This window comes from Triticum aestivum, chromosome 2D (genome assembly GCF_018294505.1).
Source record: "Triticum aestivum cultivar Chinese Spring chromosome 2D, IWGSC CS RefSeq v2.1, whole genome shotgun sequence".
In the NCBI taxonomy this organism is placed as follows: Eukaryota; Viridiplantae; Streptophyta; class Magnoliopsida; order Poales; family Poaceae; genus Triticum; species Triticum aestivum.
Window position 1 is genome coordinate 341,945,950 of NC_057799.1, and position 19,168 is coordinate 341,965,117.

General features: G+C 45.7%; 1 long non-coding RNA gene across 2 annotated transcripts; it reads right to left on the bottom strand.

Annotated features, from left to right (window-relative positions):
• Positions 1-463: 463 nt before the first annotated feature.
• On the bottom strand, positions 464-3,355 carry LOC123053059 (uncharacterized). 2 transcript variants are annotated; one of them, XR_006425326.1, is made up of 3 exons: positions 2,842-3,355; positions 1,477-2,226; positions 464-743 (listed from the first exon to the last, which is right to left on the bottom strand). It is a non-coding gene; the product is annotated as an uncharacterized lncRNA (long non-coding RNA). The 2 variants fall into 2 exon arrangements; XR_006425327.1 differs by having other exon boundaries at positions 464-2,226.
• Between the last annotated feature and the right edge of the window lie 15,813 nt (positions 3,356-19,168).

Genomic DNA, 19,168 nt, shown 5'->3' on the forward strand with positions numbered 1-19,168 from the left:
CGACAGAAGTTCACTTGCCGACACTTTTTTTGTCAGCATACACCCTACCTACACCGACAGATAATCTGTCAATGTACGCCCTACCTATGCCGACACATGGTGAGTCAATGTACACCCTACCTATGCTGACACATGGTAAGTCAATGTACACCCTACCTATGCCGACACTTAGTCTGTCTAAAGGCATTTAGTATTGCCGACACATGGTTTGTCTAGTTAGGGGTATAGTTTTGCCGACACTTTCTGCGTTGGAATGTTTTTGCCGACATATAAATTGTTGGTAAGCTGGTGCACAGCCAAAACAACAATTGGATACTGCTCTAATTCAAATGTTATATACAATGCTCAACTGTTATCCACAAACAGTATCAAGATGAACACATTGCACAATCATTGATAAAATGGTAACAAAATTACACACACACACACATATATTGTTCGCAGGTTCAAGCACAAGTCAATCTTCACAAAAGCAAAGCTTGGCCATCTTGGCAACCATCCAGAAAACACAAGTCACATAAAAGGACCCCAATTCACTGGTCTAAAATAGTTCAAACACTAGATGGTCCAAATAATTGAGTAACATCCATGAGCACAAGATTTCTACTCCATAACACTTGAGCACCAAATGGTCTAGAAAACACATAAGATTCACGATTACAATTAAGTTGGCTGGTCCAAAATACTATAGACAGCCAAATGCTCCAGAACACTTCAAAGTCATCACATCTGTTGCTGATTACCTGAAAATACTCCACAAGAATTTGGTACAAAGTGGAATCAGCTCAAGTGCTTTGAAGCTCATAGGGAGATTGGCAGCCGAGAGAAGCACAAGAATTAACTATTTATGACATATATCCATAACACACATAACATAGTTCTGTCATACATGAGGTCAAATATTTATAAAATGCTGAAACGAATCATCATGCATACATATCTACATATGCATAGAATAAGTATTTCGCCATGGCAAGCATATCTACAAATTTTATTCAACGTCTTACATGCAAGAAAATGTAGTAGGATAAGCCAATGTGAAGTTGTATTTGTTCTAATACGAAGTTAGCTGATGTGATCTTCAAAGTTTGAAAATAATGGTACAAATAAGTGTTTGTACGTTATCTGATGAAGTAGAACTAAAATGTACAAGTTCTGACCAAAAAAATTGTAATATGTGAAGTTCAGTTTATGCCATGTGATTTTCAGATTGTGACCACCAAAGGGATAACACCAAACTAATGTGTGTATGTTTAACTCCTAAGCAATGTATGTGCGCTTCAAATCATGTTGTGTCATTTTCATATTTTTAATTATAAACTGCAGTATGTGGTGTTTTATCAACAAGATACAAAACATATCTAGTAATGCTATAAGTTCAGGCAGAAATCTGGCTCTCTAGTCAAGGCTCAAAATGATCTATGTATATTTCTAAGAGAGAAATAATAAACTTAATGTATGTCGTATGTTTAGTACCTGCACCTGGTACATTAGTTGCCTTCTTGTCATCCTTGATCTACAACAATAACCGTGAAATAGCAGGTGCCTTCTTATCAGTTTGAGGCTACTTCTTCCACTGCAAATTGCTCTGACAAAATGTGTAGACATGTATCAACCATCCTGGAAAAAAGGAAAAATGTGTTCAATATAGATAACTCGACTTCCCATAAATCAAATCATAAAGTAAAGGCCAAAGGTCTGCAAGTTATGTACTTGGTTAGTATAATGAATGAACTTGTCAAAAGAACAAATATTATGCCATCAACCAGAATGAACATTAACATCTCATAAAATTACATTGAAAGTCTGAATTCTGAAACTATCTAGCCACTGCACCAAGGCGGCCTCTAAGGTTTGAATGTGATTGGAACTTGCAACTCCCCTCTGGAAACCATATCCAGCTTCAAGTAGTTGAAGGTATGTGGATGCAGAGGAAGATGAGATTATATGTTGAACCTAAGGTTTGAATGCTAGTGCCATATTCATGAAAAAGGAAAACTTCACCGTGCTCACATAAAAAAATTATATCAAACAAAGACACCGTTATTCATAAATATCCAGTGTATTCAAAAGTGATGGAGAATAAAATTGGAATGTGCCTCCTCAAACGCTGACTGGACTCAGGGTCCACCTCGGCGCCCTCCGCTCGCCCACCTCCTCGTCCTCGTTGACAGGTAGTACCACGTACTTGCTGCCCTGTAGGCTCAACATCATGTACAACCGCTCCTGCAGCACCAAGCACGTCGACCCAAAATTAAACCATGTAGCATCAGAAACTACAAGATATTACAGCACAAACAACATTCAGTTCTACAACGAAGTTGAAGCCAACTCAATGGTTTGCACTATATAACTTAGTAATATGTATTGACAATCAAAAGTGCTTCAGGTAAAAAAAACACAGAGGTTATGCACCTACAGGAGCTTCCGTTTGACCACGACAACTCACCCACAGAATTGGAAGTCACACAATGGGTCACGACTTTAAATAACAAAATTGAACCACCTAGAAATCAGGAAGTCACACAATGCTAACACTTTGTAATTTAAAGGAGATAAAGAGTTCAGAATCGTATGATGAATAGAAAAATGAAAATCAGCTATGAGACATGGATGTCAGATGGCTTGCTATGTTTTGTAGCACCAATCTATGTGTCAAAATTGAGATGCTGAGAAATAGGGATAAGAACTGTACAATAAACAAATCTTAGCAGAACATATGAAAGTATTACCCTAATTTTCAGAGTTCAGCAATGACATATGGTTTAATGTTCAGCAATGCACAAGCACGCATCATGCAGCAGTACAGAAAAGGATATCTCAGGAGGAGCCGATGCCTACCTATTGGAAAAGACGAGTCTGTGCGGATATCTGCAGCAACAGACGGCTGGCTTTGGGAGGGGCGCAGCGGGATGGAGAGCTCGTGGATGGATCTCTATCAGCGGCAGTAGGAACGGGGAGCACGGATGGAGAGCTCATGGTAGGGCTGGGGCCCGGGGAGCGGCAGGGGAGAAGCGCGAGGGAGATGGCAGACAAAGTTGGGGGCTGGAGGACGGGGATCAGGGGAGGGGGTGGATCCATGAGCGCGAGGACGGCGGATGGATCTCAGGCAGAGCGCGGAGGACGGCGGCTCGATCCCGGGCAGAGCGCGGCGACGGTTGCTGCATCATGGGCGGAGCGCGAGGATGGCGGCTGGATCTCAGAGAGAGCGCGAGGACGGCGGCGACGGCAGCAGGACCGTGGTGGAGAGCGAATACGGCGGCGACGGCGCCAGGGCCGTGGGTTGAGCGCGAGGACGAGGGGATGGGGATAAGGTGCAAGGGCGGTGGTTGGCAGCCTGGCACGGGTAGGTTACAGACTTGGTTCGATTTGGGGGATAAAAAATTCCTGTCTCGCGCCTAAATGGCGCGCCAACTTTCCAAGTTTCAGGATTTTGAAAAGAAAAAATTCCGAACTTCGGTGTCTTGACACGTGTGCACCTACACCGACACTTATTCCGTGTCCATACACCCTACATACGGCGACATATTGGATGTCACTAAGCATGTACCTACGCCGACACATAAATTGTTAGGGCCCACACATATGCCGACACACAACGTGTTGTTAGCCAGTTGCCGACAGCTAAGTTGTTGTTTCGTAGTTGCTGACACATAGTGTGTCCACAATGATGTATCTACACCGACACATTGTCCGGGGACAAAACTTCATAGCTACCCCGACAGTTTTTTCATGGAGACTAGTGGACCTTTGCCCACAGAAGTGTGTCATGTAAGCTCTACCGTGGTGTAGTGCGAGGTGGGCACAACCCACCACGGCGCGCCCTGGTGGGTTGTGCGCTCCTTGAGGCACCCCCCAGGTGTAGCCAGGGCCCATTACGTTCCTTCTGGTCCAAAAAAATCTCCATAAAGTTTCGTTGCATTTGGACTCCATCTGATATTGATTTCCTGTGATGTAAAAAACATGCAGAAAACAGCAACTGGCACTTGGCGCTATGTCAATAGGTTAGTACCAAAATATGATATAAAATGATTATAAAACATCCAAGATTGATAATATAATAGCATGGAACAAGCAAAAATTATTGATACGTTTGAGACGTATCATTTGGTGACGATATAAGTATAGTTGAGTTGTTTTGGTGGTAACCGAGGGTTATTTCGGAGTCTCGGATGAGATCCTGGACATGACGAGGAACTCCGGAATGGTCCGGAGGTGAATATTGATATATAGGACGAAGGGTGTCGGAGTCCGGAAGTGTTCCAGGGGCACCAGGTTATGGCCAGGATGACCGAAAGGGGTTTCGAGGGGCCCCCGACAAGTGTTGGGGGGCCTCATGGGCCAAGAGGAGGGGGCACACTAGCCCACTAAGGGGTTCTGCACCACCTCACCCCATCCTACGAGGCCAGGAAGGGTGGTGCACCCCCAGGGCTGCCTTCCCCTTGCTTGGGGGGAAGCCACCTGAGGGGGCCACCCGAACCCATCTAGGGTAGAGGGAGGGCAGCCACACCCATCTATGCCACGACGCTGCCCTCCCTCTCCCTCGTAGCCCTCTTCCTCTCCGTAGTGCTTAGCGAAGCTCTGCTGAGATTCCACCACCACCACGACGCCATCGTGCTGGCAGAGGACTGGAGCTACTACTTCACCATCGCTCACAAGACCGAGGAGGTGAAGGCATCATCAAGCCATACGTGTGTTAAACGCGGAGGTGCCGTCCGTTCGTCACTTGGATCTGGAGTTCGTGGCACAGATCGTGATTGGATCGCGAAGACGTTCGACTACATCAACCGCATTTCTTAATGCTTCTTCTTAGCGATCTACAAGGGTACGTAGATGCAATCTCTTCTCTCGTAGATGTTCATCTCATAGATTGATCTTGGTGTGCGTAGGAATTTTTTTGTTTCCCATGCAACGTTCTCCAATAGTGGCATCATGAGCTAGGTCTATGCGTAGATGACATCATGAGTAGGACACAAAGAGTTTGTGGGCGTTGATATTCAGATCGCTTCCTTCCTTGGCCTTTTCTTGATTCAGCAGTATTGTGGGATGAAGCGGCCCAGACCAACTTTACATGTCCACGTACATGAGACCGGTTCCATTGACTGACATGTGACTTTGTTGCATAAAGATGGCTGGCGGGTGTCTGTCTCTCCCACCTTAGTTGAATCGGATTCGACAAAGGCGGTCCTTGTAGAAGGTTAAATAGCAACTTTTAATATCACCATTGTGTCTTTCCGTAGGTAAGAATCATTCTTTCTAGATACCCATAGCAGCCACGTAAAACATGCAACAACAATTAGAGGACGTCTAACTTGTTTTTGCAGGGTATGTTGTGATATGATATGGCCAAAGACATGATGAGGTATATTTGATGTATGAGATGATCATGTTTTGTAATAGTTTATCACGACTTGCATGTCGATGAATACGGCAACTGGCAGGGGCCATTGGGTTGTCTTTAATTATTGTACGACCTGCGTGTCAATCATTATGCGGTATGTAATGCTTTACTATATCGCTAAGCGGTAACAATAGTAGTAGAAGCATGGTTGGCGTGATAACCCTCATGGCGGCACGATGATGGAGATTATTGTGTCATGCCTGTGACGATGGAGATCATGCCGGTGCTTTGGAGATGGAGATCAAAAGCACAAGTTGATGGCCACATCATGTCACTTATGATTTGCATGTGATGTTAATCCGTTTATGCATCTTATTTGGTTGGGACGATGGTAGCGTTATAAGGTGATCCCTCACTAAAATTTCAAGATAAAATTGTGTCCTCCCCAAGTGTGCACCGTTGTGGAAGTTCGTCGTTTCGAAGCACCACGTGATGATCGGGTGTGATAGACTCTACATTCACATACAACGGGTGCAAGCCAGTGTTGCACATGCGGAACACTTGGGTTAAACTTGACGAGCCTAGCATGTACAGACATGGCCTCGGAACACAAGAGACTAAAAGGTCGAACATGAGTCATATAGTAGATATGATCAACATGGAGATGTTCACCATTGAAACCTGTTGGAAATATGCCCTAGAGGCAATAACAAAATGGTTATTATTATAGTTCCTTGTTCATGATAATTGTCTATTGTTCATGCTATAATTGTGTTATCCGGAAATCGTAATACATGTGTGAATACATAGACCACAACATGTCCCTAGTGAGCCTCTAGTTGACTAGCTCGTTGATCAACAAATAGTCATGGTTTCCTGACTATGGACATTGGATGTCATTGATAACGGGATCACATCATTAGGAGAATGATGTGATGGACAAGACCCAATCCTAAGCATAGCACAAGATCGTGTAGTTCGTTTGCTAGAGCTTTTCCAAATGTCAAGTATCATTTCCTTAGACCATGAGATTGTGCAACTCCCGGATACCATAGGAGTGCTTTGGGTGTGCCAAACGTCACAACGTAACTGGGTGGCTATAAAGGTGCACTACGGGTATCTCCGAAAGTGTCTGTTGGGTTGGCACGAATCGAGACTGGGATTTGTCACTCCGTATGACGGAGAGGTATCTCTGGGCCCACTCGGTAATGCATCATCATAATGAGCTCAATGTGACCAAGTGTTTGGTCACGGGATCATGCATTACGGTACGAGTAAAGTGACTTGCCGGTAACGAGATTGAACAAGGTATTGGGATACCGACGATCGAATCTCGGGCAAGTAACGTACCGATTGACAAAGGGAATTGTATACAGGATTGATTGAATCCTCGACATCGTGGTTCATCCGATGAGATCATCGTGGAACATGTGGGAGCCAACATGGGTATCCAGATCCCGCTGTTGGTTATTGACCGGAGAGTCGTCTCGGTCATGTCTGCATGTCTCCCGAACCCGTAGGGTCTACACACTTAAGGTTCGGTGACGCTAGAGTTGTAGAGATATTAGTATGCAGTTAACCGAAAGTTGTTCAGAGTCCCGGATGAGATCCCGGACGTCACGAGGAGTTCCGGAATGGTCCGGAGGTAAAGATTTATATATGGGAAGTCCTATTTTGGCCACCGGAAAATGTTCGGGATTTTTCGGTATTGTACCGGGAAGGTTCTAGAAGGTTCCGAAGTGGGGCCCACCTGCATGGGGGGACCCATATGAACATGGGTCGTGGGGGCAAGGCCCCACACCCCTGGTCAAGGCGCACCAAGATCCCACCTTAGAAGGAATAAGATCATATCCCGAAGGGATAAGATCAAGATCCCTAAAAAGGGGGATAACAATCGGTGGGGAAGGGAAATGATGGGATTTCTTTCCCCCACCTTTGCCAATGCCCCAATAGACTTGGAGGGCAAGAAACCAGCCCCCTCCACCCCTATATATAGTGGGGAGGCGCATGGGAGCAGAACCCCAAGCCCTGGCGCCTCCCTCCCTCCCGTGACACCTCTTCCTCCCCGCTTGCGATTGGCGAAGCCCTGCCGGGATCCCGCTACTTCAACCACCACGCCGTCGTGCTACTGGATCTCCATCAACTTCTCCTCCCCCCTTGCTGGATCAAGAAGGAGGAGACGTCCCCGCTCCGTACGTGTGTTGAACGCGGAGGTGCCATCCGTTCGGCGCTAGGATCATCGGTGATTTGGATCATGACGAGTACGACTCCATCAACCCCGTTCTCTTGAACGCTTCCGCGCGCGATCTACAATGGTATGTAGATGCACTCCCCTCTCTCTCGTTGCTAGATGACTCCATAGATTGATCTTGGTGATACGTAGAAAATTTTAAATTTCTGCTACGATCCCCAACAGTGGCATCATGAGCTAGGTCTATGCGTAGTTTCTATGCACGAGTAGAACACAAACTTGTTGTGGGCATAGATGTTGTCAATTTTCTTGCCACTACTAGTCTTATCTTGTTTCGGCGGCATCGTGGGATGAAGCGGCCCGGACCGACCTTACACGTACGCTTACGTGAGACAGGTTCCACTGACTGACATGCACTAGTTGCATAAGGTGGCTAGCGGGTGTCTGTCTCTCCCACTTTAGTCGAATCGGATTCGATGAAAAGGGTCCTTATGAAGGGTAAATAGAAGTTGGCATATCACGTTGTGGTTTTACGTAGGTAAGAAACGTTCTTGCTAGAAACCTATAGAAGCCACGTAAAAACATGCAACAACAATTAGAGGACGTCTAACTTGTTTTTGCAGCATATGCCTTGTGATGTGATATGGCCAAAAGGATGTGATGAATGAAATATATGTGATGTATGAGATTGATCATGTTCTTGTAATAGGAATCACGACTTGCATGTCGATGAGTATGACAACCGGCAGGAGCCGTAGGAGTTGTCTTTATTTTTTGTATGACCTGCGTGTCATTGAATAACGCCATGTAAATTACTTTACTTTATTGCTAAACACGTTAGCCATAGAAGTAGAAGTAATCGTTGGAGTGACAACTTCATGAAGACACGATGATGGAGATCATGGTGTCATGCCGGTGACGAAGATGATCATGGCGCCCCGAAGATGGAGATCAAAGGAGCAATATGATACTGGCCATATCATGTCACTATTTGATTGCATGTGATGTTTATCATGTTTTACATCTTATTTGCTTAGAACGACGGTAGCTTAAATAAGATGATCCCTCACAATAATTTCAAGAAAGTGTTCCCCCTAACTGTGCACCGTTGCGAAGGTTCGTTGTTTCGAAGCACCACATGATGATCGGGTGTGATAGGTTCTAACGTTCGAATACAACGGGTGTAAGCCAGATTTACACACGCAATACACTTAGGTTGACTTGACGAGCCTAGCATGTACAGACATGGCCTCGGAACACGGAAGACCGAAAGGTCGAGCATGAGTCGTATAGAAGATACGATCAACATGAAGATGTTCACCGATGTTGACTAGTCCGTCTCATGTGATGATCGGACACGGCCTAGTTGACTCGGATCATGTTTCACTTAGATGACTAGAGGGATGTCTATCTGAGTGGGAGTTCATTGAATAATTTGATTAGATGAACTTAATTATCATGAACTTAGTCTAAAATCTTTACAATATGTCTTGTAGATCAAATGGCCCACGCTAATGTTGCCCTCAACTTCAACGCGTTCCTAGAGAAAACCAAGCTGAAAGATGATGGCAGCAACTATACGGACTGGGTCCGGAACCTGAGGATCATCCTCATAGCTGCCAAGAAAGATTATGTCCTAGAAGCACCGCTAGGTGACGCACCCATCCCAGAGAACCAAGACGTTATGAACGCTTGGCAGCAGCGTGCTGATGATTACTCCCTCGTTCAGTGCGGCATGCTTTACAGCTTAGAACCGGGGCTCCAAAAGCGTTTTGAGCAACACGGAGCATATGAGATGTTCGAAGAGCTGAAAATGGTTTTCCAAGCTCATGCCCGGGTCGAGAGATATGAAGTCTCCGACAAGTTCTTCAGTTGTAAGATGGAGGAAAATAGTTCTGTCAGTGAGCACATACTCAAAATGTCTGGGTTACACAACCGCTTGACTCAGCTGGGAGTTAATCTCCCGGATGACGCGGTCATTGACAGAATCCTTCAGTCGCTTCCACCGAGCTACAAGAGCTTTGTGATGAACTTCAATATGTAGGGGATGAAAAAGACCATTCCTGAGGTATATTCAATGCTGAAATCAACGGAGGTGGAGATCAAAAAGGAACATCAAGTGTTGATGGTGAATAAAACCACTAAGTTCAAGAAAGGCAAGGGTAAGAAGAACTTCAAGAAGGACGGCAAGGGAGTTGCCGCGCCCGGTAAGCCAGTTGCCGGGAAGAAGCCAAAGAATGGACCCAAGCCTGAGACTGAGTGTTTTTATTGCAAGGGAAGTGGTCACTGGAAGCGGAACTACCCCAAGTACTTAGCGGACAAGAAGGCCGGCAACACCAAAGGTATATGTGATATACATGTTATTGATGTGTACCTTACCAGCACTAGTAGCTCCTGGGTATTTGATACCGGTGCGGTTGCTCATATTTGTAACTCAAAGCAGGAGCTGCGGAATAAACGGAGACTAGCAAAGGACGAGGTGATGATGCGCGTCGGGAGTGGTTCCAAGGTCGATGTGATCGCCGTCGGCATGCTACCTCTACATTTACCTACGGGATTAGTTTTAAACCTCAATAATTGTTATTTAGTGCCAGCTTTGAGCATGAACATTGTATCAGGATCTCGTTTAATTCGAGATGGCTACTCATTTAAATCCGAGAATAATGGTTGTTCTATTTATATGAGAGATATGTTTCATGGTCATGCCCCGCTGGTTAATGGTTTATTCTTGATGAATCTCGAACGTAGTGTTACACATATTCATAGTGTGAATACCAAAAGATGTAAGGTTGATAATGATAGTCCCACATACTTGTGGCACTGCCGTCTTGGTCACATTGGTGTCAACGCATGAAGAAGCTCCATGCAGATGGACTTTTGGAGTCTCTTGATTACGAATCATTTGACACGTGCGAACCATGCCTCATGGGTAAGATGACCAAGACTCCGTTCTCCGGAACAATGGAGCGAGCAACCAACTTATTGGAAATCATACATACTGATGTGTGCGGTCCAATGAGTGTTGAGGCTCGCGGTGGCTATCGTTATGTTCTCACTCTCACTGATGACTTGAGTAGATATGGGTATGTCTACCTAATGAAACACAAGTCTGAGACCTTTGAAAAGTTCAAGGAATTTCAGAGTGAGGTTGAGAATCAACGTGACAGGAAAATAAAGTTCTTACGATCAGATCGTGGAGGGAATATTTGAGTCACGAATTTGGCACACACTTAAGGAAATGTGGAATAGTTTCACAACTCACGCCGCCTGGAACACCTCAGCGAAATGGTGTGTCCGAACGTCGTAATCGCACTCTATTGGATATGGTGCGATCTATGATGTCTCTTACCGATCTACCGCTCTCATTTTGGGGCTATGCTTTAGAGACTGCCGCATTCACTTTAAATAGGGCTCCGTCGAAATCCGTTGAGACGACACCGTATGAATTATGGTTTGGGAAGAAACCTAAGCTGTCGTTTCTAAAAGTTTGGGGATGCGATGCTTATGTCAAGAAACTTCAACCTGAAAAGCTCGAACCCAAGTCGGAAAAATGCGTCTTCATAGGATACCCTAAGGAAACCATTGGGTATACCTTCTACCTCAGATCTGAAGGCAAGATCTTTGTTGCCAAGAACGGGTCCTTTCTGGAGAAAGAGTTTCTCTCGAAAGAAGTAAGTGGGAGGAAAGTGGAACTTGATGAAGTACTACCTCTTGAACCGGAAAGTAGCGCAGCTCAGGAAGATGTTCCTGTGGTGCCTGCACTGACTAGAGAGGAAGCTAATGATGATGATCAAGGTACTTTGTCTCAAGTTACTACTGAACTTCGTAGGTCCATGAAGACACGTTCCACACCAGAGTGGTATGGCAACCCTGTCCTGGAAATCATGTTGTTAGACAATGGTGAACCTTCAAACTATGAAGAAGCAATGGCGGGCCCAGATTCCAACAAATGGCTTGAAGCCATGCAATCCGAGATAGGATCCATGTATGAAAACAAAGTGTGGACTTTGACAGACTTGCCCGATGATCGGCGAGCGATAGAAAACAAATGGATCTTTAAGAAGAAGACGGACGCGGATGGTAATGTTACCATCTATAAAGCTCGACTTGTCGCTAAGGGTTATCGACAAGTTCAAGGGGTTGACTACGATGAGACTTTCTCACCCGTAGCAAAGCTTAAGTCCGTCCGAATCATGTTAGCAATTGCCGCATACTATGATTATGAGATATGGCAAATGGACGTCAAAACGGCATTCCTTAACGGCTTTCTTAAGGAAGAATTGTATATGATGCAGCCGGAAGGTTTTGTCGATCCTAAGAATACTAACAAGGTATGCAAGCTCCAGCGCTCCATCTATGGGCTGGTGCAAGCATCTCGGAGTTGGAACATTCGATTTGATGAGATGATCAAAGCGTTTGGGTTTACACAGATTTATGGAGAAGCTTGTGTTTACAAAAAGTAAGTGGGAGCTCTGTAGCATTTCTCATATTATATGTGGATGACATACTGTTGATGGGAAATGATATAGAATTCTTGGGAAGCATAAAGGCCTACTTGAACAAGTGTTTTTCAATGAAGGACCTTGGAGAAGCTGCTTATATATTAGGCATCAAGATCTATAGAGATAGATCAAGACGCCTCATTGGTCTTTCACAAAGTACGTACCTTGACAAGATATTGAAGAAGTTCAATATGGATCAGTCCAAGAAGGGGTTCTTGCCTGTATTGCAAGGTGTGCAATTGAGCACGGCTCAATGCCCGACCACGACAGAAGATAGAGAAAAGATGAGTGTCGTCCCCTATGCCTCGGCCATAGGGTCTATTATGTATGCCATGCTGTGTACCAGACCTGATGTAAACCTTGCCGTAAGTTTGGTAGGAAGGTACCAAAGTAATCCTGGCATGGAACTCTGGACAGCGGTCAAGAATATCCTGAAGTACCCGAAGAGGACTAAGGATATGTTTCTCGTTTATGGAGGTGACGAAGAGCTCGTCGTAAAGGGTTACGTCGATGCTAGCTTCGACACAGATCTGGATGACTCTAAGTCACAAACCAGATACGTGTATATTTTGAATGGTGGGGCAGTAAGCTGGTGCAGTTGCAAGCAAAGCGTTGTGGCGGGATCTACATGTGAAGCGGAATACATGGCGGCCTCAGAGGCAGCACAAGAAGCAATCTAGGTGAAGGAGTTCATTACCGACCAAGGAGTTATTCCCAATGCGTCGGGCCCGATGACTCTCTTCTGTGACAACACTGGAGCTATTGCCCTTGCCAAGGAGCCCAGGTTTCACAGGAAGACCAGGCATATCAAGCATCGCTTCAACTCCATTCGTGAAAATGTTCAAAATGGAGACATAGATATTTGTAAAGTACATACGGACCTGAATGTAGCAGATCCGTTGACTAAACCTCTCCCTAGAGCAAAACATGATCAACACCAGAACTCTATGGGTGTTCGATTCATCACAATGTAACTAGATTATTGACTCTAGTGCAAGTGGGAGACTGTTGGAAATATGCCCTAGAGGCAATAATAAAATGGTTATTATTATATTTCCTTGTTCATGATAATTGTCTATTGTTCATGCTATAATTGTGTTATCCGGAAATCGTAATACATGTGTGAATACATAGACCACAACATGTCCCTAGTGAGCCTCTAGTTGACTAGCTCGTTGATCAACAGATAGTCATGGTTTCCTGACTATGGACATTGGATGTCATTGATAACGGGATCACATCATTAGGAGAATGATGTGATGGACAAGACCCAATCCTAAGCATAGCACAAGATCGTGTAGTTCGTTTGCTAGAGCTTTTCCAAATGTCAAGTATCATTTCCTTAGACCATGAGATTGTGCAACTCCCGGATACCATAGGAGTGCTTTGGGTGTGCCAAACGTCACAACGTAACTGGTTGGCTATAAAGGTGCACTACGGGTATCTCCGAAAGTGTCTGTTGGGTTGGCACGAATCGAGACTGGGATTTGTCACTCCGTATGACGGAGAGGTATCTCTGGGCCCACTCGGTAATGCATCATCATAAAGAGCTCAATGTGACCAAGTGTTTGGTCACGGGATCATGCATTACGGTACGAGTAAAGTGACTTGCCGGTAACGAGATTGAACAAGGTATTGGGATACCGACGATCGAATCTCGGGCAAGTAACGTACCGATTGACAAAGGGAATTGTATACAGGATTGATTGAATCCTCGACATCGTGGTTCATCCGATGAGATCATCGTGGAACATGTGGGAGCCAACATGGGTATCCAGATCCCGCTGTTGGTTATTGACCGGAGAGTCGTCTCGGTCATGTCTGCATGTCTCCCGAACCCGTAGGGTCTACACAGTTAAGGTTCGGTGATGCTACAGTTGTAGAGATATTAGTATGCAGTTAATCAAAAGTTGTTCGGAGTCCCGGATGAGTTCCCGGACGTCACGAGGAGTTCCGGAATGGTCCGGAGGTAAAGATTTATATATGGGAAGTCCTATTTTGGCCACCGGAAAATGTTCGGGATTTTTCGGTATTGTACCGGGAAAGGTCTAGAAGGTTCCGAAGTGGGGCCCACCTGCATGGGGGGACCCACATGAACGTGGGTAGTGGGGGAAAGGCCCCACACCCCTGGTCAAGGCGCACCAAGATCCCACCTTAGAAGGAATAAGATCATATCCCGAAGGGATAAGATCAAGATCCCTAAAAAAGGGGGATAACAATCGGTGGGGAAGGGAAATGATGGGATTTCTTTCCCCCACCTTTGCCAACGCCCCAAAGGACTTGGAGGGCAAGAAACCAGCCCCCTCCACCCCTATATATAGTGGGGAGGCGCATGGGAGCAGAACCCCAAGCCCTGGCGCCTCCCTCCCTCCCGTGACACCTCTTCCTCCCCGCTTGCGCTTGGCGAAGCCCTGCCGGGATCCCGCTACTTCCACCACCATGCCGTCGTGCTGCTGGATCTCCATCAACTACTCCTGCCCCCTCGCTGGATCAAGAAGGAGGAGACGTCCCCGCTCCGTACGTGTGTTGAACGCGGAGGTGCCGTCCGTTCGGCGCTAGGATCATTGGTGATTTGGATCACGACGAGTACGACTCCATCAACCCCGTTCTCTTGAACGCTTCCGCGCATGATCTACAAGGGTATGTGGATGCACTCCCCTCTCTCTCGTTGCTAGATGACTCCATAGATTGATCTTGGTGATACGTAGAAAATTTTAAATTTCTGCTACGATCCCCAACAAAACCACCTCATCTCATGTGATGATCGGACTTGGGTTGGTGAATTTGGATCTTGTTACACTCAGACAACCGGAGGGATGTTGATTTGAGTGGGAGTTATTAGGTAATATGATTAATTAAACTCATTTATCATGAACAATAGTCTAAGTTATCTTTGCAAATTTATGTTGTAGAACAATGGCTCGCGCAGTAGCTCCCCTGAATTTCAATGCATTCCTATAGAAAGCTAAGCTGAAAGATGATGGAAGTAACTTTGTGGACTGGGCCCTTAATCTTAGGATTATCCTCACGGCTGCCCAAAAGTCTTATGTCCTTGATGCACCACTTGGTGTGCCACCCCCTCCAGCGATTGTGGACGTTGTGAATGCCTGGCAGTCGCGTGTTTATGACTACTCAATAGTTCAGTGTGCCATGCTGTATGGCTTAGAGCCGGGACTTCAAAGGCGTTTTGAACATCATGGAGCATATGAGATGTTCCAGGAGTTGAAGTTTATCTTTGAGAAGAATGCCCGGATCGAGAGGTATGCGACCTCCGATAAGTTCTATGCCTGCAAGATGGAGGAGAATAGGTCTGTCAGTGAGCACATACTCAGAATGTTTGGGTACTACAACTGTCTGGCTGAATTGGGAGTTGAGCCCCCACCAGAGGCTGTCACTGACAGAGTTCTTCAATCGCTACCACCTAGCTACAAGAGCTTTGTGTTGAACTATAACATGCAAGGGGTGAACAAGTTAGTCTCCGAGCTGTTCGCGACTGAAAGTCGCTGAGTCAGACATCCAGAAGGAGCATCAAGTGTTGATGGTGAATAAAACCACTAGTTTCAAGAAAGGCAAGGGAAAGAAGGGAAACTTCAAGAAAGGTGAAAAAGCAGTTGCTCCCCCATGAAGAAACCCAAGTCCGGACCCAAGCCGGAGACTTAGTGCTTCTATTGCAAGGGAACTTGCCTCTGTAAGCAGAACTTCCCCAAGTATCTGGCCGACAAGAAGGGGCACTACTGCAGGATGCTGCTAACACGACACTACGATCATAAACCCTTTGAGAAACTGTGTGCGATGCCATAATCACAAACGGTGCTATATGAAAACCGTCAGAAATGTGTAAAACGTTTGCGATGACGGATGCATCAAACACGGTTTAGGTTTTAGTTGCGTGTGTGATGACGGGCATACGGTTCAGTTCAATGAACTATTTGCGATGAGGAGGAACAAAAGAAACGGGCAGCCAGATGGAGGCGTGTGTGATACACAGCATACGGTTCACTCGGATGAATTGTTTGTGATTAGGCAACACAAAAGAAACGGCCAGCCAGATCAAAGGTGTGTGCGATATAAGGCATGCGGTTCACTCGGATGAACTGTTTGCGTTGAGACATGAGAACAGAAACGGTTCAACTTAACAAGAAGTGTTTGATACGCGGCAAACAGGCCAGTAATCAGAAATGTGTCTGAAGACCGATAAGAACACAGACGGTTGCTTCTAATAAGACGTGTGTGTTGTGAGCAACGATTGCTGGTATACAATTGTGAGTGATTGATGAAAACATCACCGACGGGTTCCATTGTTTTGTCCATGTGCGATGTGATTTTCTTTGTCCGCACACCATCTACGCTCTGTCTACAGAGCATAAACATATATACTTAAAAAGACAGCATTGCATAACCAAATTAAGCATACAATTACACAAGTAACTACACACATAACATTTGCACACACCAAAGTAAGCAATTACATGCCTACTAAAGTCGGAGAAACGAGGATCTAATCATCTACTTATTGTTGCGACGATGCTTGCCATTGCTCTGCTTCTGGCTAGATCCCTGGTGGTTTTGGGGAAGGAGGGACTTCCTCATGTCAACGGTCCGCCGGTACATGTCGTAGCTCGTGTACGCCTCCTTGGCCGCGTACACGACGTGAGCTTTGTCGAGTTTCTCCATCCAGGCCGAGTGCCAGGCACGCTTGTCCTTATTGCACGAATCCTTCATGTCTCTGTAGTAGGGGTCGATGACGGCCTCGGCGAGGTGAACCAGTGAGTCCTTCTCATGCTCCTTGCTGCCCCAGATCTTGTATTGGCCCTGGATGTCGACAAGATTCTGGCAGGCAATGCCCAAACTCTCAAGCACCTTTACATCGTTGGTGATGTCCACCGTAGCGAACATGTAGTGGGGCCTGTTGAGAAACCTGGCGAAACGCTCGCAAGACCTTGTGGCCAGGCAGTAGTGGTAGATGAGGACGTGGTGGCGCATGCACATCTGGGCGACGACAACCTTGGGACGAGACTCAGCATGAGCGCGGGTGTACTCGAGGTCGAACCCGACCACCTTGTACTTATCCTCGGCAAGCAACAGCCCCATGATGTGGATGGAGTGCTCTGCTCAGACCGGGTCGTTGGTGTACACCACCGAGAGGTCCATGAACCTTCTGTTGGTGTCCACCACGGCACGCATGGTGAACTGCTGCTCGTCGTCGGCTGCCGCTCGGAGCGCCATTGGAGCCGCACAGGATACCCTCTAAGAATTTCTCGTGGTGGGTGTGCTTCTTGCAATGGTGGGGCGCGATTGAAAGGTTGACGAGACACAAGGGTAGGTTTAATGGTCGCTGTAATACTAAATGGGGGCCGGCCGGCCTGTAATCGTCATGTCTTGTCACAGTGTTCATAGCGGAGGATTCCAGAATCCAGTGCACGTTTGACAACACCGCACCCCAGGCGTGGACACTCGAGTGCGATAATTAATGCTGCGCTCTACTGTGCATAGGGTGGAAGAAACCAACTGTGTGCAATAATGTCAAAGATCACAATCGAGTTAGCTATACAGATCGTGTGCTGTGAGATCGACAAGGTAAACTGATTCGAGAATGGTTAATAAAATCTAAGACCATTGCATATTAAGGTCAAAATAGTGCTAGCAATATACGAGTCTCATACGATGCCATTTCAACGATTGTACCACAAAAGCTCGAAATGTTACAAGGTTCAAATTCCAGAGTTATATGGCTCAAATTCGAAGATTACAAGGTTCAAACTGATATTAGAAATGCAGCTCATCAGCTGCGAACGCTCGCGCTGATGCGCTGAACATGGATATCAGAGAGGTTCAAACTAATATCACCGCTTCTAAGTCTGGCTTCGAAACCTCAAATTTTTTGCAAAGGGGTCAGCCACTAAGAAGTCATGTATGGGGTTGACCCGATGACTTCTGATTACTCTGTAATCTGAAGTTCCAAAATGAAATTCAGCATTTTTGGAGCCTACTCCATTCTGCTGCAGGCGCCGGCGCTGATCAACAGACCATTCATTTTTGCGAAATAAATGTAGGGCAAACCTCATTTCCTTCAGCACCCTTGCTCTGAGAACAAAGAACTTGGCGGATATAATCTCCGATAAGGTCCCTCGGTAGGAGTTCAAAGTAATTTCTGAGGGATGCAGATCTAGGCATTCGATGTGATTGTTATATTGTATCACATTATCCACCACTGGGCCTAATCTTATCTGCAAAAGAAGAAAATGTGTTAGTGCCTACATGCAGTTTTGAACATTACTACATGACTAGCTATTTGGTTTGCAGGATTTGTAAAATGCACTAACATGCCATCTTTGATCTGACATGATTAACATGGGCATTTGATTGCATTCTAGAAAAATGTAGCCTTCTTCACAAGAGGTTGGACTTGATGAAAAGTTCCCTAAGAAAACTAGTATAGATGAATCCAAAGGAGAAATGCTTATTGATTGTAACCATATGGATCAAGCAACCAATATGGGGGCGGGGGCATGTATGTACTGAAATCCTCCAAAAGAACCTTTAGAAATCGTAGTACATTGTCATTGTAAACTTGGAAAAAGGTGTCACAAATTGAACTCCCTTATGGTTAACATTTAACAGGAAAGGAACATCACCTCGATATATAGCTTCTCCAGGCACGGAAAGCATCTCAGGAAACTGACAACTTGCTCCAGGTCGGGCCCGATAGATTCTAGTGCCAAGACCTTCACTGTTCGCAGTTTCGGGGTCAAGCTTGTCGGAATCATTTCCTGAATGATAGACGAACAAACATCTTCAAAATTAGAAATAATGTTAATTTGTAGAAGGAGAGGTAGAAGGCGGCTGTTGTACCTGAACTGGTGTGGATCCAATAACAAGTTCGGAGTATTTGTCAGACGAGTAGCCCACCACTGCCAATTTCGGCACATAAATGACATTGATTCTTGTGGGACCTTCTTGATCAACTACAAGTAATCTCTCAAGTGCAGGTGTGTCCTGGATGACCATACCATGGTCCACCTTTTGTGATATCTTCCTACCGCACCAGCAACACACATAAATAGTACGGAGAGTCATGGAGGTGATGTGGATGGTACTCAACCCATTGATCGCCTGAAGACGAAGGTACTCGAG